Source organism: Podarcis erhardii (genome assembly GCF_964252035.2).
Source record: "Podarcis erhardii genome assembly, chromosome: 1".
In the NCBI taxonomy this organism is placed as follows: Eukaryota; Metazoa; Chordata; class Lepidosauria; order Squamata; family Lacertidae; genus Podarcis; species Podarcis erhardii.
The window spans coordinates 58075645-58103069 of record NC_138497.1 but is presented as its reverse complement, the minus strand read 5'-3'; the positions used below and the strand labels follow the sequence as shown (position 1 = coordinate 58103069).

Genomic DNA, 27425 nt, shown 5'->3' with positions numbered 1-27425 from the left:
CGAACCCGGTTCCCCAGATTACGAGACTACCACTCTTAACCACTACACCACACTGGCTCTCAGAGGCTGGGTAGAAAATGAAAAGCACCATGGACACCGACACAAGTCTGACACTTTGGCTGCCCCTTTGTGCATTGATTGCCACATCCACAGTCACTCCTTGTGCAGGTATGCAGTTTTCAGTTTGTGCCAAGTTTTTGTTTTGTTCTGTTTTCTACCGTGCCTTTGTGGTGTGCACACACAAAAATAATATGGGGAAAGGAAAGGCACAGAGACAAACTCTCTAATATATGACTTAGTTCAATGAAGGTAAGTGAACACCAGGGAGGAGAAAGATAATCCTTCAGTGCTGGAACATTTGCTTGAGCTTGCAGTTAATGCAAATCTATTCCATACTGTTCGTTTTCTGGTTATTTCCCCCACCCACCCCCAAGCCGGTTTGAGCTGTCAGAAATGATGGCCACTTTTCTGGAGTTTGCTTTTCTTTCTTCAGGTTATATTAACTGCCTGAAATAACTTGTCCTTAGCAAAGATAAAATAAAATAAATGGGATCGTCTTAAACACACACACACACACACACACACACACACACACACGAAACCAATGCCTCATCCATTAACAGGGCTCTTTCTCTTTTGTTCTTGGGACAGAAGTGTAACCTGGTTAGACTTGTTTTGTTTGTGCGGGAAGGTGTGAGTTGGCTGGCTGTATGCAAATGTTTGCAATCCCTGTAGGGTTTTTTAAAGTTTTATTTTAGACGATCCAATCAGAATAACAGGAAGTGACCTAAGGAATTCCACAATTGGCCAGCTAAACATTCTAAAATATGTTTTAAAATTCATATCACAAGCATCTGCCTTCACTACTGCGAGGTTTTTTGAAGTGATAGCCTGCCACCTATGTGTACCTAACATCTGGCATAACATCTGATCAGTCTTTTCGCTGCTGCAGCTAAAGGATTTCCCCAACAGAACCAGCAGCTAAATGAGGTAAGGGCTTTGAACGGCGTGCTGCTCAGCTCCTTTTAAACAAAAAACTCTGCCACTAGGGATAAAATCTAGAGGTACACAAGTATGAACTAATCTCTGGCATAACGATGATGTTCCAACCCTTGCCTTGAAAAACGCAACTAAAATGTTTTGATCAAAGGGTGTTGAAAAGCTCTCATTAAGAGATTTTGGCTACGCACGGGCAGCTCCAATCCCATTAAAATAAATGGGTTTAAAATATCCTAATGACGTGCAGGATTCATTGGCTCAACCAGCAGGACAGTGGGCATTTTGTTTTTGTTTAAAGTTGTTCTACTAGTGCTGCTGCTGCTGCTGCTACTACTAATATCTTTAGTTACAATGATTATTGTGCTATTAGCCCTGATTTAGTAAGGTAAAGTAGGCTAATGTTCAGAGGGATAAAATGTAAACAATTCTATATGTTTTCAAGTATATACCTGGCACCCCTATTGTGGGCATGCCAGCTTCTGTATACTGAATTGCTCCTAATTTCTCAAGTGTTTCAAATTATATTTGTGGGTTAGCATTGAAGTATGGACATTGTGATCAGGCCTGTTGAATATAATATTGTTGCTGATCATCCACAAATATATTGATTGCCTGTCTGGTGAAGGAGATGTTGTAATGTTCTCACAAAACCACTGGTCTGCTTCAATTGGGCTTCTGGGTCCAGTTTCCAGATTGTTCCCTATCGCCCAATTGCCATTATAACCAGGGCTACTAATAATTTCGTATCATGAAATTGTTTCACTCCTGTGCTGTGTTGATCGACAACAAATTTACACAAGGTTTCACAACGATCTTGGTCAGTTATTAATCATTTCTTAAGCCAAATTCCACTTCTTCAGTGGTAGGCCACCATGTTGAATCCATGCTCTTATAGTAATAGGTTAACATTCTTTGAGTTTCTGAATATAAGAATAGCGTATAAACAAAGTTATGATCTTCCGAATTTTCATCTGGCTGTATTGGTGTGTTCCTTTCCATTGGCTTTCATTGATATTTAGTTTGAATAACCATGAATCAACGACAGTAGTGCTATTTAAAATATTCTTTTCTACTTGCAATTCTGTAATGGCAAACTGCACAAATTGAGGTACATATTATATATGCTGAAAAGGCACTTTAACTTGTTCAATAACTCTTCAGTCATATACGTGCAGGTTTTTTTTAATGCTTGATTAATCTAGAATACACTGTTTGGTGTACCAAAGAGAAAACCTGAGTACATAAAATTAAGATATAACTAACTGGCCAATATTTTAACCTAACCCCTTCTTTTTATTAACCACAGTTGCATTCTTATCAGTGGTGCTGGTGGTTAAGAAGTGTTTTATGTCAAGTGGTATAATGAAAGGCATGCAGGCATCTTGTTATAGAAAATAAATGCAAAAGAGTAAAATAGCTTCAGCTGTGATATACATTTTTTTTTTTTTTTTGAATAGCACAAAAACACAATGTGTGCAGATACAAAGCAGAAAACAAAGATTAAAACTGGAGCAGTTAGTCACTCCTTTTTATCCGGTAGAAGATGTTCTATTTCCCATTCTTTTTTTGTTCTTTTGACCAGCTGCAAATGCAAATTTGGCTGTGAATGTGTGAACACTAATCTAGAAGTAAGTCTTATTGAATATAGTGAAGTTAATATCTGAGTTAATTAATAGGATGGTGGAGTAAACATAAATAAGGTTGTAATCCTAAACATAGCTACAAAGGCTTAAGCTTTACTGAACACAGTTTACCTTCCAAATAAACATTCACGGAATTGCACTGTAAGGCACTGTTTACAAGCTAAACCACAGGCTTCTTTCTTTCTTTCTTTCTTTCTTTCTTTCTTTCTTTCTTTCTTTCTTTCTTTCTTTCTTTCTTTTCCCATCCTTCTTCCAATCTCAGGGTAGTGTAACTGGTTCCCCCATTTTATTTTCACTTGGATAAACAGTCTTTTTTTTTTTTAAAAAAAGGAAAAAACTGTTTTCAATGAAAATGGTCAATTAGTTTAGAATTTCAACATAACTGCACAAAACCAGTAACCTTCTTTATAATAAAGTTGGCACATTTGTTAAGTAGCATTGCACAGACACATGGTTACTCCCCGCAAAGCCTTAAATTGATCACAAAGGAAGACTGATAGAGTACTGTGAAGAAAAAGCAAAGAAAGGGATTATAAGGAAATAGGAGATCACATTGTGTATGAAAAATTGCTGTGACATATGGTCTATGAATCCTGGAAAACACAATTCCCCAATATGCCCAATGATCATGCACCATTAGAGGAAATAAGCATAACATACCCTCCAATGTTCCTCAGAAAATAGGAACATTTTACTACAAAATATAATCATCAGAACACTGTGGACTTTTCTAATAGTATTTGTTTAAAAGTCAGATTGTGAACAACTAGAGACTGGAGTCTAGGGAGACATCTATGAAATCTAACTTGTCTCCAGCAGGGAGAAATACATTTCAATCAGCTGGTTGTTATGGAATCTACCCCACTCACTCCCGGCAACCGAAATTGCTGGGAAAAGGGGCTTATGGGGCGGTAAAGGCCCACATGATTTGCCCTGCCTGCATAATTGCAATTTTCGCTCAAGCACTGCGAATTCACACCATGGAAAAGCCGTTCCCAAGCCACTGGGGGTGTGTGTGTGTTTGTGTGTGCAGAGGTTGTCAAGTGAGGGTATGCAGAGAGGTCTTCTTGGCAACTGCTCCCCAGCTTTGGAATTTACTTTATCCTCAGGTTCATCAAAACCTGGAACGAAGGCCACAAATTAGCAAGCTTTTAGTCGCCTCTGATATGTTTGGCACTATGTTATTGCAATTCTCCTCCATTTCCCAAGTATTACAGGTAGGGAGGCTAAGTTATGTTGAGATAGCAACACTTGAGACCACTCAGTCATCTTCATAGCTGAGCAAGAACATGAGTTTTGCTTTTCCATATCCAGATGTAACACTAGGCGTTGTGAACTCAGCTTGTCTGTTTTTGAGGATAGGGTGAATTAAAAGGGCTTTAGGCTGCAACCTATAAAGTAAATCCAAGTGATCTCAGGGGGATTTTTTTGGTATGCACTCTTAGGATTGCTCTTGTGTACAGCCATGATCTTAAGACCTTTGGAAACAAATGTGACATAATTGTACAAAGCTAGGTTTTAATGCAGCATGAGTAGAGGCAATTGAGGACTAAGCTGCCTAAGCCACGAAGCATGGGGCATTTTTTAAGGATCAATTTTCATGAGGGAAAGGAGGTGAATTCAAAAGGGCACTATTATGTCTTGCAAAGAGGCACTTTTAACATACATTTTTAAAACACACACGTATTTCAATAAAGAAATGTTGTGATATTATAATACCAAATGATCAGAACTGTTTTTCTAGAAAAAGAGATGCTGGAACTCACCCCTTGTTCTCTTATAATGGCAATGGCACCCACCTGAGGTGTCAGAACTGAGTTCCAGTGAGTTCCAGCTGGAAAAAAAGCCCTGCCAATGATAATATTGCAGGAAACTTAGCACTACACTAAAATGTGTACAGTTCTGAAATAATTTTTATCACAAAAAATAATAGTGGAATAAATCTTGAATAGACTTATACACTTGTAAATTAAATATAGCTTATTTTCTGACCTATTTTCTGGGGTCTGTAAATTTAGCAGCAGAAATGGCTCCCACTCTTTCTGGGGACCATATCTCTGCTTGCTTCTGCTTGTTTTGTCTCCTGCATTCAGCTGACTACTCTGTTGACCTCTGCAAACGTGTGTGTGTGCGCGCGCACCAGTGGACAGGGGACAGAATTTGTAAAGTAGCCATAGCAATAAATTTGAAACATAACTATTTTAAGACTTCACCTGTGGTGCCTGATTCCCTATAAACTGAAACAGGTATATAAGCTGTCCCATGACAATTTTTGGAGATGTGGTACAGATTATTTGTACAGGATATAGAGGATATAGAAAAAAATCAAGGTTGTTGGAGGAAAATTTTGGGCTACATTACTGGATATGAAATACTGATAAAACCAATAATTATTTTGAATTGTTTTGAAGGATATGTGGATCATATGCGAATGGCCACCAACCCCCTGGCTGTGGAGGGGTGGTGAAACTATCTGCTCCTCAACATTATAAAGTTTTGTTGGATACAGCAATAACACAGTATGAGCAAAAGATAATGTGATTGAGACCAAATTGGTTGAGAAATGAACATTTTTCATCTCTTTTTGATGGTGATGTTAAACCATATCCTTTGCTTTCCTTGGTTTGAAGGTGAATTGTATTAATTAATTGGAAAATGATTTATTGTAATGGTTAAAAAAAAACCTTTTTCTTTTTTAAAAGGAAAATGTCATCATGAACTAAGGAACTCTGAGATATGTTGTGCTTAAGATACCATATCGGAAAGGAACACTACTTTTTGTCTTTCAAGCAATAACGCCTAGTTTCAATAAAGAAATATTGCCATTTGATATAAAATCCCTGAAGTACTAAAGAGCAGCTGTGTCAGGGAAAACTCTTGGAAAGCTGGATTTCATTTCATTACATTTTTTTAAAAGGGCTTTTAACTTATATTGTAGAAAAGTATTTCAAGAAATGGTTAAAAGTTGACAGCTAAAAAATTAGCTAGGCCATTTTTCAAAAAGAAATGTTTAAACTAGGGAATTAATTAGATAATTTCCATGAGTGCTTTCATTTGTGATGTGAACACATGCGATCTGATGGATATACAAAAACATGTCTAGGTGAGTTTCCCTATTAATTCCAATTGACTGGTCAGCTCAATGTTATTTTTTCTTTGCAAACATTTAGCTGTCTTCTCTAAATGAACAAGGAAAGCCACAAAGGTCCCTAGATCAAGGCACACATAAATAAAGGTTATTGTAAGGTTAATTGTATTTCTAGTTCTCAGAAAGCATATATAACTCCAAGTAGTTGTGTTATTTGGTCAGCTTTTAAAGGCACAAAGTAAACAGCATTAAGCAAATTAGATACATAGAAGTTGACATCATACAGTAAATGTCAACAGTGATAATAACAGCTTCATTGCTGAAGATAATACTTTAAAAAGTATAGTTCATTCCCTGCATATCTGGATATAACCTAATTTAGATCTCTGTTGTATGGACTTCAATCATGTCTGGATATATTTGCTTGACTGCATCAATATTTCAAAAAATGTCAGTTGTACCATCATTTTAGCTTGTGAAATCCCAAATACCCCATTCCAAATTAAGGGCCGCACATTTCATTCCCTATGCAAATCTGTCTCATTTGACTGCAGCTATGAAATGGGCTCAGTCCGCATCCTCAAAGCATTAGTACAAATACTTATTTGTGTCTGGGTGAGGTTAGAATTTTTCCTCTTTGATATCCTGCAGGCAAGAGGGTGGCATCTGAAAGACCACAATAATGTTCTCAAGTGGAAGAGTACCATCTGTTAATGTTTCAGCCATGGGAAACATATAATTGCAAGGTGCCTTCAAAGATGGGCAAAGGAAAAATAATGTGACGGCCTCTTCTAGACTGGATAGTTGTGAGCTGATGTGTCTTCTAGGGCATGTTGTGTGAGTAGAAGAAATGCAATTAAAGCTGCAATCCTATGCAAACAGGCTAGGGCCCACCTAAGGCATTTTGGCACCTCAAGTGGACTCCAAAATGGCACCCCCTTTCTTGCCAGTGAAGGAATACCTACAACAGGAACAAGTGGGGAAGAAAGATCGACAACTGGATCTGCTGCCCTGGTGGACCCTGCTGTCTGAGGCGGTTGCCTTGCTTTTGCCTCATGGGTGGGCCGGTCCTGAATAAAGTTCTACATCAGACTCTGCTCATCTGTGGACTCTGTCTCCTGAAGCATTTGCTTCAACTTCAGTATCAAGAAGTTGGATATTTTATATATAGTGGGTAATGTTGCTCTGAAATGAAAATTTCCTGCTCAACTCTGGTACTCTAATTTAAAAGCCATAGTACACAACTATCTGAACCAGAATAAGAAAACAATTTACCCAGAGCTCCCTCCTAATAAATTAATTTATAGTTGGGATGGGTCACAACTCAGTACAGTGGTAGAGCTCATGCAGAAAGTCTTAGATTCTGTCTAGTAGAGCTGGAAAAGACTCCTGTCTGAATCTCCAAGAGATTCTGCTGGTTGGTGTAGACAATAGTGAGCTACATTGACCAACTTAGTCTGACTTGGACTATGTTCATGGAAGACAATCTTACTCGGCTGTGAGTGATCGCCAAAGAAGAAAGAAGATAAATCACCTTCCTAGCCTCTTTATCTTTATCTTCTTTATCTAACTTTATCATGTCACTACAGTCCTATGCAGATAGCTACCTATTTTCCAGAACTTCTGATTGCCCAAATGTTTTGGAATGAGACACAAATGATTTGGATGTAGTCCTGCAAAGACATAGTTAAATAAAAATGAACAGCTGTAAACAGAATCTAGGTAAAGGTGATGTAACTTGGACAAATGTAATTCAGACTTCTTTAGTATTATAATATATTACTACTGTATTGTTGTGACATTCTTTCATAATTAAACCCCAAACTATATGTAGAATGCAGCATGCTTAGGTTACAGGTGTATTAAACAGGAAGTGTAGTTGAAAACATGGCTTGTCAACTAATGGAGCAATTAACTATCCTGTTTTATATAAAAAGAGCCATTTTCCATTGGATGCAACTACTGGATTCCTAATTTAAAATAAATATGCATTTATTTCCTCATTTGGAACAGATGACGGGTGATAATGATCTACTTTAATGTGATGGCAGGAGTGCAATTCTAAATTCAAAGATCAAGAAGCTTTCAAAGTCTATCAACTATACGTTTATAAAACTATCAGATATAGTCTCAAAAGGAACTATAAGGGATAAGGAGAAAATGCTGTGCGGTTTCTTCCAAGCTTCTTGGAGGAAAAGGAATTAAGGAGTAAAACGAGTGATGCCGACTTCACATATATACAGTTATGGTGATGGTTGCTGCTGAAACACCTCTGACCCGCTCTTTTGGAGTAAGATCTAGCAAAGCTTCTCTGTTCTCTTTTCTTCTGGAGTACTGGAGGACTCTCTGCAGCTGACCGTGAAGGCATACAGGGGGGATAAGGGTAACCAGAAATCGATTTGCACATATTGATTTCCATTGTGTAAGCAGGTGGACATCATTGGATGTCATCAATATAGTCTCCAGCCTAAGCGCTACATGGAGCCATCTAGGGCTTCACTTGAAACTTTGTCTTGACTTTTATGCATACTACTGAGAACATTGCTCAAAACAAGTGCCTCATTCTGAAATCCTGAGCAAAGTGGTGGTGTGGTGATGTTCCATATAACATTATTATTATTATTATTATTATTATTATTATTATTACTCACCTATCTGACTAGGTTGCCCTAGCCACTATGGGTGGCTTCCAACAAATTAAAATAGAAAGAAGTTAGTAAGTATTAAGGAAATCCTAATGAAAATACTCAACTTTTGTTACTTGAGCAAGGTTCTAGCTAGTACTTTATCTGTACTGTAGTAAAGAACACAGGACAGGAAAGATGATGAACTCTCCAGAGGCTTTCTTCCTACAGACCAGCGTGAATACTAGCAACTAACATTTTGGTCCTGTTCTGAGTAGGAAAAGATTGAATAAAATGCATACCTTTCATTCCCTGAGATGTGGGGCAGTAGAAGCTATCTGAGTCACAATGACTTGGGGAAATAAAGGAGAAAGGCCACAATACTTGCTGGTAACTGAATTAACCTGGTTTCTCGGCAGGCAGAGGAAAAGATGGGGGTGGGGAATGAAAATATGGTAGTCTCTGTTTGGGAAAATTTCTTCTCCAGAAGAGAACAAATCTTTTCACAACAGTTCTACATGCTCAGGTTCCTAGTTATGTGTCCTTTGCTTTCTTATGTTCTTAGCCAAAGATCCAGCCAGGAAATATTAATATGATGATTCTTAAAGTGATTCAGCTATATTTAAAACCTTTTTGTTGTTAGATGCAACCCTGAATTTGCATGAGTCCTAAATCAGCTTTGATATAAAACTGAGTTTGGGCGAGTGACTAATTTATAATACAGTATAATTGCTCTCTCATGTCATCTAAAGACCGTGTAAAAATCAGCCAAGATGTTGTGGTTAGAAAATCCTATGTACCCAACATAATTGTCTCTTTTTTTATAATGTAATGGGTTTGACCAAAACATACAATTATTATTGCACAACTGCATATAAATGATTCACAATTCTGTTGGTTCATCTTTGTGGTGTAACTTCAGAAAACTTTGAGAAATACAAGCATCTGACTGTATGGAGACAGGAAACATTAGCACAATCTCCCTGGCATTTGAATGCAAAGTTCAGATGTTTGAACCTTTCTTCACAGGAATGAACCTTTGTAATATTTATAATATTTAGTATTATTTGGCATAGCTATAGTGAAAACATCCCTCAAAGTATTTATGAAGGGGCAGGGTCTTTCTAAGTGTGGCAATAGTGTTCTGAAGTTCCCTCCCCCAATAATCTAGGCTGACAGTTTTTCAATTAATTTGAAACACATCCTTTGGGTGAATTGTAAATATATTTTCATTTTGCTACAAGCATATACTCTACTGACACATGCATACTCTCAATTATTTTATATGTATCTATGTATCTTTTATTGCTTGTAAGTCAGCTTGAGGGCCAGTTTGACCCAAATCAAATTGATGAGGCATAATTTCTGAGATAAACCAATAAATAATTTGAGTGTTTAAAAGTAAGTATAGTAGCTGGAGAGTGCAATTGCACTGTGGATTTTAGAGTTGACTGATGTTCTTTGATGATATCCTCAGCATCTATTAGCAATCCCTAGTTTTCAGAACTAGGTTTCCTAAAATTCTGTACTCCAGGTAAAATAGATACACCAGTTTATTAGATTGTGTAGTGGGGAATGCAGGGGGCTTTCAGTCCAGTGGCCTCATCCAGCCCCCTCTTGCATATAAGGAATCTTGATGCAATGGTGCAAGATGGAATTTGTTTTATGCAAAACCACTTCTGTTCACCAGTAACCTGAAACAGCATAGTAACACGGAAAACTCTGTTCAGCTATGAAGCCCTCTGGGTGGCCTCAGTCAAATCACTAAGGCTACAATCCAGTACATATTCAGTGGGGCTTAAGCTATCCAACCCAGAGGACAACCACTGTCTTTCTACTTAATTTATCTTACAGGGTTACTGTTAAACACCGCTCTGAACTCTGTTTGGGAAGCAAAAAATATAAATATAACAAATATATATATCCCAGTAGTTGGGAGACATTGTTACATTAACCATTCACTGGAATGCAAAAATTCACCACCAGTCTGAAGTAGTTTCCTTCCAACAGTATGACCATCTTTTAATTTTTTGGGGGCTGGATTTTGTTATAATTTACTATCCCGCTTGGCCAAGAGAATCTTGCCAATACAGCGGTACCTCTGGTTATGTACTTAATTCATTCCGGAGATCTGTTCTTAACCTGAAACTGTTCTTAACCTGAAGCACCACTTTAACTAAAGGGGCGTCCTGCTGCCGCCGCACCGCTGGAGCACAATTTCTGTTCTCATCCTGAAGCAAAGTTCTTAACCCGAGGTACTATTTCTGGGTTAGCAGAGTCTGTAACCTGAAGCGTCTGTAACATGAAGTGTCTGTAACCCGGGGTACCACTGTAGTGCAAAGATGTGGCTCATGCCTTTGGGGCATTTAACACATGCAGTATGAATGCACATCAGAGGTGGGTTTATGGCAGACGGCTCAAACCCTACGTCTACAGAAGCATATGCTAGACAGAGCTTGCCACCCTAGAAGAATTTGTTCTATGTACTGAAAAGCTCCAGTCTCATGTGCATAGAGTACATTTTGACAATCAGGCACCTTCTGAAGCCCAGACAGGAGCCCAGACAGAAGCGCTGCTTTCTTCACTTCCACTTTGTAAATGCGGTCAGTTATCTCTGACATAAAACACACAGTAAGAATCAGGGATATGATGTCTAGATCAGCTGCTGGCATTTCCTGGCCTTTTTTTCTTTCTTTTTTGCTGCTTTGCCAGCTTGGGATTTGAATGTACGTAGAGTTGCCAGTAGCACTAGTACCTTAGTATTTGGAAAGACAGGTGTTGGTACTCATAGGGAGGAGGAAAGAACGACTGACTCCATGCTTGCCATCTGGCTGTGGCTGTTTCCTCCTGGCTTGCCCCACCCTTTGGCCCTAGGAGCGTTCCTGAGAGAGCTGGTGTTTTTCTCTGGCCTGTTGTGTCTAGGTATAAATATTCTTTTTTTTGCTGGAGTTGGCAGGGCCTGCTTTGGATCTACTTGGGACGTGAAGCTCACTGTTGTCACTTGTCCTGTTGGTAAGCTTTAGGCTCACTTTTTGTTGCATTTTAAATGAACTGCTAATTATTGAGTTGTTTTGTGTTATGCTGCAGTGATAATACAACTTCTGCCGTGCGTTATAATCATGTGCAATTATTGTAGACTGCTTATTTCCAGTAAATCGTTTCCCCCAGTAAATCACTTTGAGCACAAATGTATTTGTGGAAAATGCAGGTATGTAGCTATGAATAATTGGCTACAGACTTTGCCCTGGAAGCCAATTGTCCCGGCTGTGGTTACGTAATGTTAAGAGAAAACACAGGGTGGAATTTAACATAGAACCAAGGAGATCATTCTATAAGTGCAAGCATTTCTGCTTGCTCTTTGGAACAAACTCTCCTCTCACCCTCCAAGGCACTTTTCTAGGGGGGGGGGGTCCTTCCAACCATCCAAAATGGGTTTGGAGGGGCACACAGGGGCAGAAGACAGGGAGAATCACCATTGCATTAGCAAGAGTTCTTGTGCTGGCTTCAGCTAAAAGCTGAATCCAGTCCACTCTCCATTTTCTTCTTTATTCATATGTTCTAGCGAGCCTTCTCAGCCCAGCAGACCAAATCCAGAGCTCCCCAGCAGGTGATTTTTACAGGTGGATGGCGCTTCCCACCTGTCAATTACCTGACAACAGATGGTGGGCAGACATGGCTTGGGGAAAATGGCCCCCCACTGCTGTCCTAGGTGTGTGTGGAAAATGGAGCTTGAGGGGGCTCTTTGACAATCTGTTGCCTCATCACCCGGAGCTTGTTCTGATTCTAGCTTCCTGACCACATTATAACAAACATAGATTAGTAAATGTAGGATTTACCTTCCTATTTGGGGATGCATTTGGTTGTGGAGAATATAGAATGTGTGTGTGTGCGTGTGCATGCAGTTTTTGAGTATATTTAATTTAGCACTTTTTCAATGCAGTCTGCTCCTCTAAATTGTTTATTCTAACTTCAGACTTGTTCATCAGATTTGGCCCCTTCTCACCAACAACTCTCTGTTGAATGACTGGGAATATTGACTGAAATATCAACAGCAAGGAATGCTTATATACAGAATAAACAAACTGAAGCCATGTCACCCTGGCATCTGTGTCAATGGGTGGAAAAGACCTGCAGATGGGCAGCTAGCAGCCAATCTGTGCTTCATCTCATGTTCCTGTGGCTTTTTAAAATCTGTGGTATGTAATTGCAAATCTGCGCTCTTTGGGGTTTCATTTGGCAAGTTAGTTACATATCCTTTACCACGCTACAATGGGTCTCACCATTCTCCTCTTCTCTGATGGATTAATTCAGCCTTACCTCCCTCACAGGGTTATTGTGAAGATAAAATGGGGTGGAGAGGAAATGTGTGCACGACCTTGAATTCCTTGAAGGGAAGGTGGGGTATAAATGCAAAAATAAATGCAAAAATAATACTAATAATAAATGCAAAGACAACTAGAGCAGTTGTATCTTTGCATTTATTATTAGTGTTATTTTTGCATTACCCACAATTTTGGGTAATCATAAATGATAGTTCCAACCATTGACCTCGACATGAAACAATTTTAGTTCCATGTTTTACATTGCTTTGTTTTTCAGTACTTGCTGCTACCTACATAGAGATCCCTAGAAAAACCTTTTGATGGCTGGCTGGTTGGACTGTTTTCTTTTCCTTAACCATGATTTGCATATACCTATTGTACCATGATCCTGTATTACAGAGAGCTTGAGAAGTCATTTGTTCCACAATGACTTCCCCTTTCATCACTTCCATTTAATGCATTTGCTCATGGTATTGTCATTTAAGGGTAATAGAGCAAAGGATATGGAGTGAATGAGGGGAAAGCTTGCTCACACTTCCTTCACAATTTGCACACTTGCTTATAGCTGGGCATTTGCTGTGTGCTGCTCAGGTTCTGGTTAATGGAAAAGGACAATGTCACATCTCATCTTGGGAGACTGCTCCTCCTCCAATGTTGGAAACCATGGGATATTCACAATTACAGTAGAAAGCCATATACTTAGGAAAACTCTGTGGAAAAGTGCTCTCATCAAACCAGCTCAGGTTGCTGAGGCCTTTTTTTGCTTTTGTTTTTCAAATAGCCCAGCAAATCAAAACATGGTGTGAGCTGTTATCAGGGCTAAGCAGCAGGTGCAAAAAATAATATAGTATAATAAATAACCATGCTGCCAAAAGGTAGGGTTAATACCCTTTGGAAGGCACTGAGAAGATAACAGAGAGCCATGCCAACAACTGAATTAACGTCTCTGTTTACGGTGAATTTTACCTTGACAACCCGTTTCCACTCTTTTGACATATAAATGCTCCATTGTATTGAATCTAGTCTAATTTAAAGCAAGAACTGTGAGAGCTATTTTCTGCAGCAGTGTTGGAGGAGAAACATTGGGAGGGGGTGGGGAGAGGCTTCTTCCTTGAGCTGATGAGCATAAATACCTTTTCCTTACGCTGTTGTTGTGAGCACCACTGGTTTGACACATGTGCGGTTGGAGCCAGAGGAACTTTACTTGTGTGCCTGCTCCATGAGAGGTCAGAAGGATGGCAACACGAGAATGGACCTTTTCTGGGGTGGCTCCCCGTTTGTGAAATTCTCTCCCCAGGGAGATTTCCCTCAAGCCAGGCGAAAACATTTCCTTTTAACTAGGTCTTTGGCTTCAGCTGATTAACTTTCTATGCCCTTTAAATGTGCTTTTGGGAGGGGGTATTATTGGTTTTGGGACACGGGTGGCACTGTGGTCTAAACCACTGAGCCTCTTGGGCTTGCCGATCAGAAGTTGGCGGTTCAAATCCCCGCGACAGGGTGAGCTCCCGTTGCTCTGTCCCAGCTCCTGCCAACCTAGCAGTTCAAAAGCATGCCAAAAAGTGCAAGTAGATAAATAGGTGGGAAGGTAATCGGCATTTCCGTGCACTGCTCTGGTTTCAGTGTTCTGTTGCGCCAGAAGCGGCTTAGTCATGCTGGCCACATGACCCAAAAAAAACTGCGGACAAATGCCGGCTCCCTCGGCCTGTAAAGCGAGATGAGCGCCAGAACCCCAGAGTCATCTGCAACTGGATTTAACTGTCAGGGGTCCTTTACCTTTATTACTGGTTTTGTTTTGTTTTTATTATGTATTTTGTATTCTCACTTTGTGTTTTTATGTTGTGAAGCACACTGTAATCTTTGGATGAGGGGCAGTATACAAATTTAATAAATAACAACAAAATTTTATTCACACTTTAATCCCACTGAAATCAGTGGGACAAGCTGGCCATAACTAACTTAAGTCCCATTGATTTCAATAGAACTCAGGCTTGGCCAATGTCTTTTGGGTCACCCAATCTATCATTTTAAGGTTTTGTTTCTTCAGGGTGGCATTCTGCTTACCACTCAGACAAGTGCATGTGCAAAGGGGCTTAACTGCAGTCATTTTTAACAGCACATTTCTTGAAGGTGCTGGTTTGATTTCTACTTACCGTATATGGGATCTGGAGACATATTAAGAAAGATAGCGATGGCTGATGCCTTTATGCGTGCACTGACTTGACACTGCCCGAAACTGCACATGTCAAGCTGCCCTCAATTTCTTTTTATATGTTGTGTTGGAACCGCAGCAGCAAAATCTTATATTGCTTTCTTGATCTTAAATAATATTTATAGAAAATGAGCAAACATCTAGCCAGCACACTCTTTAAGTCAACACCCCCTAGAATAAGGCATTGTATTGAAGTCTGCTTCTGGAATGCCAGACTATTTGCTTTAAAAGGAGCATGCTGCATTTGCAAGCACAAGAACATAACAAGAGCCCTGCTGCACCACACTGGACCTCTGTGCCCAAATGTAGGGAACGAGTGCACCAGCACTCTCCCACAATCGCTTCCCTGCCTCTGATCCTGCAGGTGACATATAGCCATCACAATTAGTATACTTTGGATCGTATCTGGTGTAGAGGTGGGGGAGAAACTGGATTCAGTTCCCATCTAAATGCGAAGTTGCCAAATTTGCACTTTGTGAAACCATATGCAAACTGAAACACACTCCTTCAAACTTTGCCATTGTCCCCATTTTTCACTGCAACTCAAGAAATGCATATGCTAGTTTAAAGTGTGCATATAAATGTATACGGCAGTGAAAATAAAATTCGAAAATTGCATTAAAAATTGTGTATGTTGGGAGAAATTTGCACTAAAATGCTGATTACTTCCCCCCCGCCCAAAAAAATATTGCAAACTGATGTGTTGAAAACCGAACTTAAGACTGGGAAACAGAAAGAAAGCAAAACAGACATCTTCACCCATCCCATATCTCGTGGTGAATTTGTGCTTGTGGAAATGCTTAAGGCAAGGCACCCTATATTTGCCAAATGCACTTCTCTGTGCCATATTCCTTGCTGTTCCAGAGGGTTCTCTAACTCACGGGAGAAGCTCTTGGGGGTAGGACACACAGAAGCTGCCACTGGGTAGGTGAGATCAATCAAAACCAGATGCCCTTTCTTTGCTCAGGAAAACCACCATTGAATACAACCTATCGTCAGTCTTATCCTCCATGATTTTGTCTAACCTCCTTTTAAACTTAACCAAGCTGGTGGCCATTACTACAATTTGTGGCAGCAAATTTCATAATTAAACTAGGCATTGCATGAAGTAATTCCTTTTGTCGGTCCTTAAGTTTTCCTCATTAAGTTTTGTTGGTTAAGACTGGGTGCTAATAATATGAAAGAAGAAGGGGGGCCACTAGGGGGCGCATTGGAAGATGTCCGACAATACCATCTCTCCGACCCACACGGGGTAATTAAGAGGCTGTTATGGGAGTAGGCAGCCTCCTTTGTTGCCCCAAGGAAATGGGGAACACTGCCCTTGCCTGCTGTGCCCATAAATCACCTCCTAATTCAAAAGAAGGTGGTGAGGGCCCTAGGCAGAATGCCCCCGTGGGGACCTTGGCTCTCCTGGACCCTGTCTCTGATCGTGCACTAGTTGCAACAATTTGGAATAACTAATTACAAAAGAAGCAAATGCACATATTTCAAGTGAAGAAGGGGAGTGAAGTCTAATTTAAGTGACCTCTGCGAAAGAAGATGACGGGCTTGAGAAACAGGAATATTTTACGATGAAGATACACCAAAGGTGGGGTATGTTGACAATGGGGCTGAATGGGGGGGACCTTTTTTAGTTTCCTTCTATGTGATTTACAAGAACCCCTCCTCATTAGAACCGCCGGTTGAACTAGACCAGCTGGTTAAAGGGGTTCAGGTCGGAGCGAGACAATATAAATTGAGAGCTTTTGCAGATGATTTGGTACTTACATTGCAAGAGCCGGAATCTAGTACGAAAAGGGTTCTAGAATTAATTCAAGAGTTTGGTCAAGTGGCAGGATTTAAATTAAATAAATTAAAAACTAAGGTATTAGAGAAAAATCTAACAGTAAGAGAGAAGGAAAAGTTTCAGGATGAAACAGGTCTAACTGTGGTTAAGAGCGTAAAGTATCTGGGGATTAATATGACAGCTAAAAATGTGAACTTGTTTAAAGACAACTATGAGAAATGTTGGAACCAAGTGAAAAAAGATTTAGAAATTTGGGCTAACTTGAAACTTTCTTTGTCTGGCCGAATAGCAGCAATTAAGATGAATGTATTGCCTAGAATGTTATTTTTGTTTCAAACATTGCAAATTGTTGACAAGATGGAGTGTTTCAAGGGATGGCAGCGAGACATTTCTAAATTTATCTGGCAGGGCAAAAAGCCCAGAATAAAATTTAAGATTTTAACTGACGCAAAGGAAAGGGGGGGATTTGCCCTGCCAGATTTGAAACTTTATTATGAATCAGCAGCTTTCTGCTGGTTGAAGGATTGGCTGCTTCTTAAAAACACAGACATTTTAGATTTGGAAGGTTTTAACAACTCTTTTGGGTGGCATGCATATTTGTGGTATGACAAAGTGAAGATTCATAAAGGCTTTAAAAGTCATATTGTCAGGAAAGCATTGTACAATGTGTGGATTAGATATAAAGACCTACTGGAGAACAAAACTCCAAGGTGGCTTTCATCAATGGAGGCAAAAGCTGTGAAAAGACTTAATATGGAGTCCACATGGCCGAAATATTGGGAAATTTTAGAACAGGAGGGTAGTAACTTTAAATTGAAGAGTTTTGAGAAACTAAAGGACAAAGTTAGAGATTGGCTTCACTATTATCAAATAATGGAGGTTTACAAGATGGATAAGAAAATTGGTTTCCAGGTGGAGAAATCTAAATTGGAAACAGAATTGTTAGAATCCAATACTAAGAACTTATCAAAAATGTATAACTTGCTGCTGAAATGGAATACACAGGATGAAACTGTTAAATCAGCTATGATCAAGTGGGCACAAGATATTGGTCACAATATTATGTTCGCTGACTGGGAAAGGTTGTGGACCACCGGCATGAAATTCACGGCGTGTAATGCCTTGATAGAAAATATTATGAAAATGATATATAGGTGGTACATGACCCCAGTCAAGCTTGCAAAAATTAACCACTTGTCAGGTAACAAATGTTGGAAATGCAAAGAGAATGAAGGTTCATTCTTTCACCTCTGGTGGACATGCCCAAGGATTAAGGCTTTCTGGGAAATGATATATAACGAAATGAAGAAGATGTTTAAATACACTTTCCTGAAGAAACCAGAGGCCTTCCTCCTGGGCATGGTTAGTCATGTGGTGTTAAAGAAGGATAGAACTTTGTTTTTATATGCTACAACAGCAGCAAGGATTCTCACTGCAAAGTATTGGAAGACATCAGACTTACCAACCCTGGAAGAATGGCAGATGAAGATGACAGATTATATGGGACTTGCAGAGATGACGGGCAGAATCCGAGACCAGGAGAAAGAGACAGTGGAAGAAGATTGGAAGAAATTTAAGGACTATCTTAATAAATACTATAAGATTAAGGAATGTTAGACTGACGTGGATTTAAAAATATGGTGGTTTTCAGAGATATTAGAGTATGAAAAGGAATGGAATTTGTTAAAAATTTTTGGGAAATAAGGGAATGGAGTTGCTGACAGGATAATGAAATTAGAATACAAAACGGTGAGGTATGAGGAAGTCGGGGAAATTAGGTTGAGAAAATAATTTTTGGAATTATACTTGTTGTTTTTTGTTTGTGTTTGTCTTTATTGTAATTGTTTTGTATTGGTATGTTTTACTGGAAAATTCAATAAATATTATTCAAAAAAAAAAAAAAAGAACCGTCGGTTGAACTGACCCAAGCAGGATGATTAAGGTCTGTGTGGAGATAAACTTTAACCCAAAGTATGCTTTATGGAGACCGAGAAGCAATAAGAGCTTTAGGGAATGGCGCAGCAATTAATTCGGAGTCGCCATCTTGCCAAAGGATTTATAGCCAGGAGGAAGAACGGACTTGTTTTCAGACTGCATTCCTAGTGAATCTCCTCAGAGGTTTTGAGAAAGGAGGCAGATTGGTGAAGATTAATGACGCTAAGACTGTTTTGATGTATGGAAGTGATGTTATATGGAAAACGTCTGGATATGGCTACTGGATTTAAAAAAAATATCCACGCAGGATTACAAACTGTTCTAACCAGCTTGCAGAGACTATCAGAGGTCACAAAGAGAAAGGAAAAATATATGAAAATAACAACAAGAGATGTGGAAAAACAATAAGAAAGGACTGGATAGTACTGTGAACATCATATGGTTAGATTTGTGGACATTAAAACAGCAGTAAGAAGCAAGAAGTTGATTGGATCCCTTCGGAACTTGAAATATGGGTACCCCCAACAAAAATTTAAAATTCGGCTATGTAATTTGGTTTGATTTGATGTGATTGGTCGGTTAATAAAAAATTATTCTTAAAAAAAGAAAAGAAAGAAGAAGTGTGCATAATGTTATGCACCTTTATCATGTCCTGTCTTGCCGCCAGCCCCCCCATGAGCCGAAAAGCCTCAAATGGTGTAACCTTTCCTCCAGCCCTTGATCATTTGAGTTGCCCTTTTAAGCTATTAAGCTAGACAGTGCTCTCCTTCATCACGAGAATGCTTTCCAGAATATATAAAACTAGCATGAACATTCGTAACAAAGACAAAGAAGATATTCATTCTACCCAAATGCCAATATGTATAAATATTTACATGACTAGCAGCCGCTATTTGAACTGGAATGAAACCTTCCACTCCCACTACTGGGATTTCCCCCCCAATGTGAGAGGGAAATCTGGATTTGGACCAAAACTTTGACAAAGGATGGAAGCCCCCCACTAATGGTTTTTCAGCACACATGCACCTTTTTAACTTTTAAAAATCATTCGTGCAATTGCACAGTGTCTAGTTTGGCCATAAGATTTTTCTGAGTATGGTTATCTTACCATGCTCATTTGAGTAGGTGACTTGCACAAGCAGGAATCTGTGTTTTTGAGCTGGCACTTATAACAGCTAAGTGCTAAGCACATCTAAACTAAAGATAGCTGTGGACAGCTTCAGACTTCACTTCAGACTTACCCTCCCACGGAATGAGCCCATTGGATTAATGGGAAACCACATGGGGGAAACAATAGATACTTTTGACGTTTTCCTACGCCACAAGAATTTTAATCAAAATGAACAACTATGTACAATCCAGAACATGTACATTCCAGTGTACTGAGTATGATGTCATCCAGATGTTGTTGGATGACAGCTCCCATCACCCCTGACCATTGGTCATGTTGGAACACTTACAGGAAATAGTAGCATTCTACATATATTTTAGGCTAACCAACCAGTCTAGAGGAATGTTTGCTCACCTGCGTTATGAAGTAGAGACAGCTTTGGGGTAGATTCATATAAATGTAAGACTGATAGGAAGAGAAGCTTGCTTATTCAGGAAATAGCTACCTACAGCATCATTATCAATGAAGGTATTTACTTAGCAGGCCAAACTTAATGCAATTCATGATGAATCTCGCATCTATACATGCGTCATCCTTTTCAAAGGTAATCTAAGCTATTGGCCACCAGCTACTAACCACTGGAATGAATGCCAGCCCATCTGTGCTTTACCTGAAGAAATGCTTCTGATTGTTTGTCTTTTTCCTTATATAGTGGTACCTCGGGTTAAGTACTTAATTTCTTCTGGAGGTCTGTTCTTAACCTGAAACTGTTCTTAACCTGAGGTACCACTTTAGCTAATGGGGCCTCCTCCTGCTGCCACGCCACCGGAGCACAATTTCTGTTCTCATCCTGAAGCAAAGTTCTTAACCCGAGGTACTATTTCTGGGTTAGTGGAGTCTATAACCTGAAGCGTATCTAACCCGAGATACCACTGTAATTATAAACTAAGGAGGCAGTGCATGAGTAGGTTAGGGTTATCCTGATTTTTTGCTGATTCCCTCTTTCCTCTACAGCCCACTACACCGTATCCCATGCCATTATGGAGGGTACAGTAGCCACCAGGAATGGCTTTTGGGAAGGCATGGGTGACTGGAGTGGGGAGAGAGAGGCAGGAAGTCTGCTGACTGAAATCAGGATCCAAGTCATTGGATTTTATATCCATTTCATTTAACTTTAAGGGCTTTTAAAAGGTTCTCGCAATAATAACAGCAGGTTAGTTACTGCTGCCATCAAAGATGCTAATCTTTTCATATGGAACAAAGTGTTATATTTTAGAACAGTAATGTGGATTGATAGGGACCTGCTCATATTCTGTACCCCTTCTCTGGATTGCTACTGAAACTCATTCTCGGAGCACTCTGTGCTTCAAGCTCCCTCTTTTGTCCTACTGTTCTACAGTCAGCGTTCATTTATTTCTCCACGCATTCCTTCTCTGACCATCGCTAACCCTATTTGCTTTTTATTAATTCATAACCTTTCGATCTCTTGCCAACTACAATCCATCTTCCATTTCTTCACCATGGCCATAGAGCTGGGTGCCAATGACTTGTGCCCTCCTTGCAATGAGTTTTTGTTTTTTGCAGTTGTGTCTTGTGCTATCACCACGATGCCTCACAGGATGGGAGAAGAGAGGCTGCATGGGAAGGCAAAGTACACACAGAGCTCCTACCTGCCACAATGGTCTCATGCATCACTGCTTGCTCAAATGTGCCAAGAGTTGGTGGGCGGGGTTGCAGGACTCTGTGGTGCCCTATGACTAAGCCACATGCAGGTGCTGTGCCTCAGGGGAAGGATCATGCCCTTTGTGTTTTATATCTTGGTCCCATGTGAGTCTGGGAACGATCTAGTTACATTTTGTTCTGGAATCCATTGTTGATGAATAAATATTCTAATATGATTATATTTATTAAGGTTGGATTGCATATGAAGTTTGGAGTGTATTTACTTTCTTTATTGTAATCCCAGCAGCATGTGGCTGAATAGATTGGATTTGTCTGTTTTCAATACTGATGGGCCAGCAGAAAGTGGCCTCTTTGAACGCTCTAGTTTGATGGAAAAAGTTGCTCGATTTATTTCTCTGGAAAAGTGGGAAGTTAGAGTTGAGTAAGCTGAGTTGAACCCCAGCGAATCCCAGTAATTGTAAGTTGTAAGCCTAACGCAATTGTCGTATTGCAGAACATAGACAGTACTTTCTCCAAGCAAAATTTATCATTTTATTTACTTGCTCAAATGTTTAAGGCATTAAGGCAGCACCACTCCAATAGCATAAGAAAACATCTTCCTCAAGATCTCGCTCCTGGTAGCCAGTTCAAATCTCACAGGCATATATGTGAAATTAAGAGTTTTTGCTCCAACATGCATCACTTTACACTTGTTTGCATTATTAACAGGAGGAAAAAGTGCAAGTCCAAATACTCATCCTTGGGGGACTTCACTTTCTACATCTCCCCATCAGGAGAACTTTCCGTTACTGATCCACAAGAGGATCTCTTTTCCTAGTCTATGATTGTTAAACTTACTCAGGAGAATCTGGTGAGGTACATTATTAGAAGCTTTTTGAAAGTCCAAGTGCACTATTTAAACTGATCACCTCTATTTATATGCTTGTTGACACTCTCAGAGAACTCAAATAGGCAGAAGACATGTTGGCTCTGCTTCAGCAAGGCTTATCCTCCTATGTGCTTCGTTATTTTATCTTTAGCAATAATTGCCAAATGTTCTAGGGCAGTCATTTAGAGAATCTAGAAATTTTACCTCATTGTCATGACCAGTCAATGTGAGGATAATTGAGGTTACCCAACATTGGAACATTCCCTCTTTTGGATACTTCATTCTTCAGTCTAATACAAAACAATCTTGTAATTGCCTCAAACTCCTGTCAGATAGAATGCATACAATACAACCTGTAATCTCCTCCAAAAGCATTGCCAATCCTTCCTCAGCTCTCAGCAAAATATTACAATTTAGGATCTGAATTCAGTGAGCTTCCTCATTAGCAATTGCTCATTTATGATGAAAAACATACATAAATAATTAAAATTACAGATCATCTTATGATGCATATATGTTGATCAGTCAACATAATGCCACATATATGCATATCTTAATTAAGAAATACATATTCAATCCTACAAAAACAAATTAGAGTTCACGAGCCATTCCAGATTTTCAGGCTGTGACATAAAATAAAATACTACAAGGGCATCAAAAATATATTTACATAATTTAAACAGGCTGTCATGAATGTTCTAGGAGTGAACCTGAGGGAAGGCCAGTTCCCAAGCGAAGCCCTGCATTCAAGTCTGCCTGCCATTGGCCAGTCTGAAGGCAGGCTTGGGTCCAATTCTTGGCCAGCGAGGTGAATATTCAGCTGGCTGGGAAGCTCCAGCAACCAAAGGCCAGGCCAGACCATGGTGGGGGTTGCCAGGCCTGCAATGCTGCCAAACCATGTAAGGCTAAGACATTTTCATTCACCCAGGCCCTTATTAATTCAACTAAGCCAACGTGCTTGTGGAAGCCAGTGCAAGGACTCCCACTAGTGCAACAGGGCTTCCCCTGCCCCGACACACAAAATTGCTCTGAGAGTTTGGGAGAACCCCAGAACAGCATGAAGGAAGGAGAGGGGAGATTGCTGTGTTTGGCAAGCAGAAATGCTTGTGGTGATGGAACACTGAATTTCTCCCTCTGTTGTATCTTCATCTGCTGGGGTTATTTTGGTAGGGTGATCAGTTGTTCAGCATTGCCCAAGTCCCTAAAGGTTATTCTGACTACAGTTTTCAAAGTGTGGCATGTAAACCAGCAAATGGCTAAAATTCCTGCACAAGGGTGATATAATCCACTTGGCCTACACACCTTTCAAAGTTGGAACATAAAGTAGAGTATTGGTAGCCCACAAATATCTCTATTCTAAAACCAGGAATTGGTGGTGCAAGCACCCAAATCAGAACAGTTTGGCCATCACAGCTAAACTACTGTTGTTGAACGAGTCAACCTTGTACACTCCCCGCACTGTGATGGTATTGTTCCCCACATAACATTCCCAGTGTTTTGGTATTACACATGTCCTGATTTAGCAAGACGATCCAAATTGCCACTAATCAAAAGAGGAGTAATTGATTTCAAATGTACCATCTGTCATCATCATTGTCATCATTTGTTAACAGGGTAAATTAAACATATATAAACAATGAAACAGAAAATGGAAAACAATCTATAATGCAAAGGGTGGAACTCAGTGTGGCTGTAATTGGACTGTTCTGTCAGTGCCAAACAGAATGAATTCCCCTCTCTTCCCCTGCATGCTGTTCTGGTGGTTGTCCTGTGGGAGTAATAGATAGCACACAGGGTGGAAGGAGAGGAGGAAAACCCCGTTGCACTAGTATGCCACATAAGTCTTTGCACTGATTTGCACTAGTGCACCAGGTTAGTTGAATCCAGCCCAGACTATCTAAAATGCTCCTCCAATAACATAATAATCACAGGTCTTACCCACTCTAATAAAAGATGAGAACCACCATCTTCACTACCTGAGGAAAGAAAAGGTCTTAGCCTTGTGCCTAGAATGATGGTGGTAGTGCCAGGTGTGTTTCCTTAGAGAGAACATTCAGCAGATCAGGATTTCTGGGTAAATGTACCGTATTTTTCGCCCCATAGGACGCACTTTTCCCCCTCCAAAAATGAAGGGGAAATGTGTGTGTGTCCTATGGGGCGAATGCAGGCTTTCGCTGAAGCCTGGAGAGCGAGAGGCATCGGTGCACACTGACCCCTCTCGCTCTCCAGGCTTCAGGAAGCTATCCGCAAGCCTTGCAAGCCCGGCGGGAGTTCCCGCGGGCTCACAAGGCTTGTGGGCAGCAGCCTGCAGCCCTGGTGAGTGTCCGCAAGCCTTGCGCGCCCGGCGGGACCTCTCGTCGGGCGCGCGACGCTTCGGGCGGCAGCCTGCCGCCCGAAGCACGGGGAGCCCTCCGGAGGGCTCCCCGTGCTTCGGGCAAGTGTCCGTAAGCCTTGCGCGCCCAGCAGGAGGTCCTGCCGGGCGCGAGAGGCTTGGGGCGGCAGCCTGCAGCCCGAAGCACGCTTAGCCCTCCGGAGGGTGCCCCGTGCTTTGGGCTGGGGAGGGGAAATAATTTTTTAAAATTCATTTCCCCCCCAAAAAACCGAGGTGCGTCCTATGGGCCGGTGCGCCCTATAGGACGAAAAATACGATAAATAGTCTTAAGCCTATGAATTCTGAAATTTCTGTCCGACTGATGTGTGTGTGTATTGCCTGAGAAATATATTCGTGTTTCTTATGGATTACTTATTTATTTCAATGCATTTCTAAACTGCTTCATAATCTTAAAATCTCTAAGTGTGTACACTATGTACAATACAAAAACAATGTCCATGAAAAACAAAGATACTGCCTACAGTCAATAAATCAGTATAAAAACATAAATGCAAATAAGGCAGATTAAGGGGATTAATAGACAAAAATCAGGGTCCAATCTTATGGATCAAGGAAAGCCTGGACGAAAAGATAAGTCTTTGCAAGACATCTAAAGCAACTGATTTTTGCTGCTTTGAGTATGCCAGAGGGAAGGCTATTCCACAAAACAAGGGCAACAGCAGGAAATGCCTGTTTTCAGGTCCCCAGCCTATAATATTCTGTAGGGTGCGCTACCACAAATAGATTTTCACCAGATGATCTAAGTGATCTTACAGGTCTGTACAGAGGAAAGTGGTATTTTGGGTAACCTGGTTCTGAGTTGTTGATGTCTTCATATGTTAACAACAAGGTATCGAATGTTGCCTGGTAATTGATTATTCATAGGAATATAGGTTAGCACAATGCTAAGGGGCATTGTTGTAGTCTAAGACGCTGAATGAAATATTGTGGCTAATAGAAATGCTTCTTAAAAAGTAGAAAATTTTATGACAGGTCTTCATGGGATATGGGCATCCATCTATCTCAGGACTCAGTGAGGGAGTGTGCCTTTGGGGGGGGGTGAGGTTAATCTGTTAGAGAGTTAAAGTGCCTGCTGTGGCTGTAGAGACCAATTCAGGAGAGACTTTTTTGGTTGCAGCTGGGTTAGTTGAAGGTGTCCTGTTGTCCTGCTGCAGATACACCATGGCGTTTCTTCCTCTGCACTCCACCCAGCAGCCATTCCTCCTCTGGTCACTGCTATGGATTCACAACCTGTATGTCTCCAGGCACTGTGGTCGTCTGCAAGGGATTCCCACACAGAGTGCCTGGTGCCCAAAGCCAGCTTCTCATAGAGCACACATCCTTGGGGATCCTGCCATTTTCCATTCGGTGGACATGGCCAAGCCAGCTAGAAGTTTCTATTTTACTTACTATATGCAGGGTTTGGTGTCAGCGTTGCTTGTGCAGGTTCTTTGCTGTTCGCTTGTGTTCCTTTGGTGGTGAGAGAGGTTGGGGTTGGCCTAGGGTGTTGTTATTCATTTGTGGTTGGTTGTGGTGGTCTTTCTTTTCATGTATGAGTGGGGTGGGTGGGTGTTTTGGATCAGGTTAGCCATATTGATTTGTATGCTGTTGGTGGATTTTTGTCGTTGTCTTGTTGGGCTGTGTATGTGATAAAGGGGAGCCATACCGGGGTGAAGGTGTATTCTTCTATTTGTCCCTGTGTCAGTTTCAGCTTATTGGTTAATTTTTCTAGCAGGGCTGTTTCCCATACTATTTGGTACCATTGGTCCCTGCTTACTCCTGACAGTTCTCTCCAGTGTCAGGCTATGATGCTTCTGGCTGCTGAAAGTAGGTGGGTTAAGAGTTCTTTGTGGTGTAAGTGGGCATTAATGTCTTGGAAGGTGTTTAGTAAGGTCAGTTCTGGGGTAGTTTCTAATACTTGCTTGGTTATTTTACTTATTTCTTGCATGTACAAATTTTAAGAAAGAGACCAGTAATTCTATAAAGCATTGAAAGCTTGTTTAGAACCATCTCTAGATTCCCTGAAGGAAACTTGGGAAACAAATGCTGGTTTAACAGTTCATATGAATCAATGGTGTAAGCCTTAAGATCTATTTCAATGTCATTTGGAAATACTGTATTGTTAGACTGATCCAGTGAATGATTGCATTTAGTATTCCCATGAGACTCTGGCAGAAGAATTTGGCAGTGTTGGTTGGTGCCATGTGGCTCCCAGTGCTTTTCTAATTCATATGTTATGGAGCTGTTGTTAAGCCTGAAGGTTTTTCATAGATTATAGTATAATTCACAGGGTTGTATCCATGAAAAGCATGCCTTTTATGCAAAAAATCTTTGAAGTATTTCCTAGAGTCTGGGATTGAGAAGATGCACACACATCATTGTTAAATCAGGCTTTTCCGTTTTTAAAAAGTCTCATAATACTTGACATCAAATGTCTCTCTAAATATACAACATTGCATTTCTGTTTTGTGTGTGTTAGCAGTCTGAGAGCAAATAGTGTTTATTAAGCATAGCAAGGTAAAACATTTTGATAACATTTAGAACACTTTCTTACATTGTCTTTCTGCTTATTTTTGGTCCAACTTTCTGTCTAGTTGGTTATTTGTTAATCAAGGTTAATATTTAGCCTGCATTTTATGTTGACATAATATAAATGTTGTTTATTCCAGATGTCTGCATATATGACTGAAAATAAGTTTTAAAACACTTTTTTAAAAGAGTGCACAGCTGTTCAGAACTTACTGTATTTATGGTCCTTTATTCCAATGTTTTAATGTTTAATGTTA

At 40.2% G+C, this 27425-nt stretch overlaps 1 protein-coding gene across 1 annotated transcript in view; it reads left to right on the top strand.

Annotated features, from left to right (window-relative positions):
- The first annotated feature begins 834 nt into the window (after nucleotides 1-834).
- Nucleotides 835-27425, top strand: part of EHF (ETS homologous factor) — a 52569-nt gene continuing 25978 nt past the window's right edge. Inside the window, exon 1 of the mRNA XM_081836162.1 lies at nucleotides 835-990. The gene's annotated coding sequence lies outside the window, so the exon portion shown is untranslated. The remainder of the gene's footprint in view (nucleotides 991-27425) is intronic.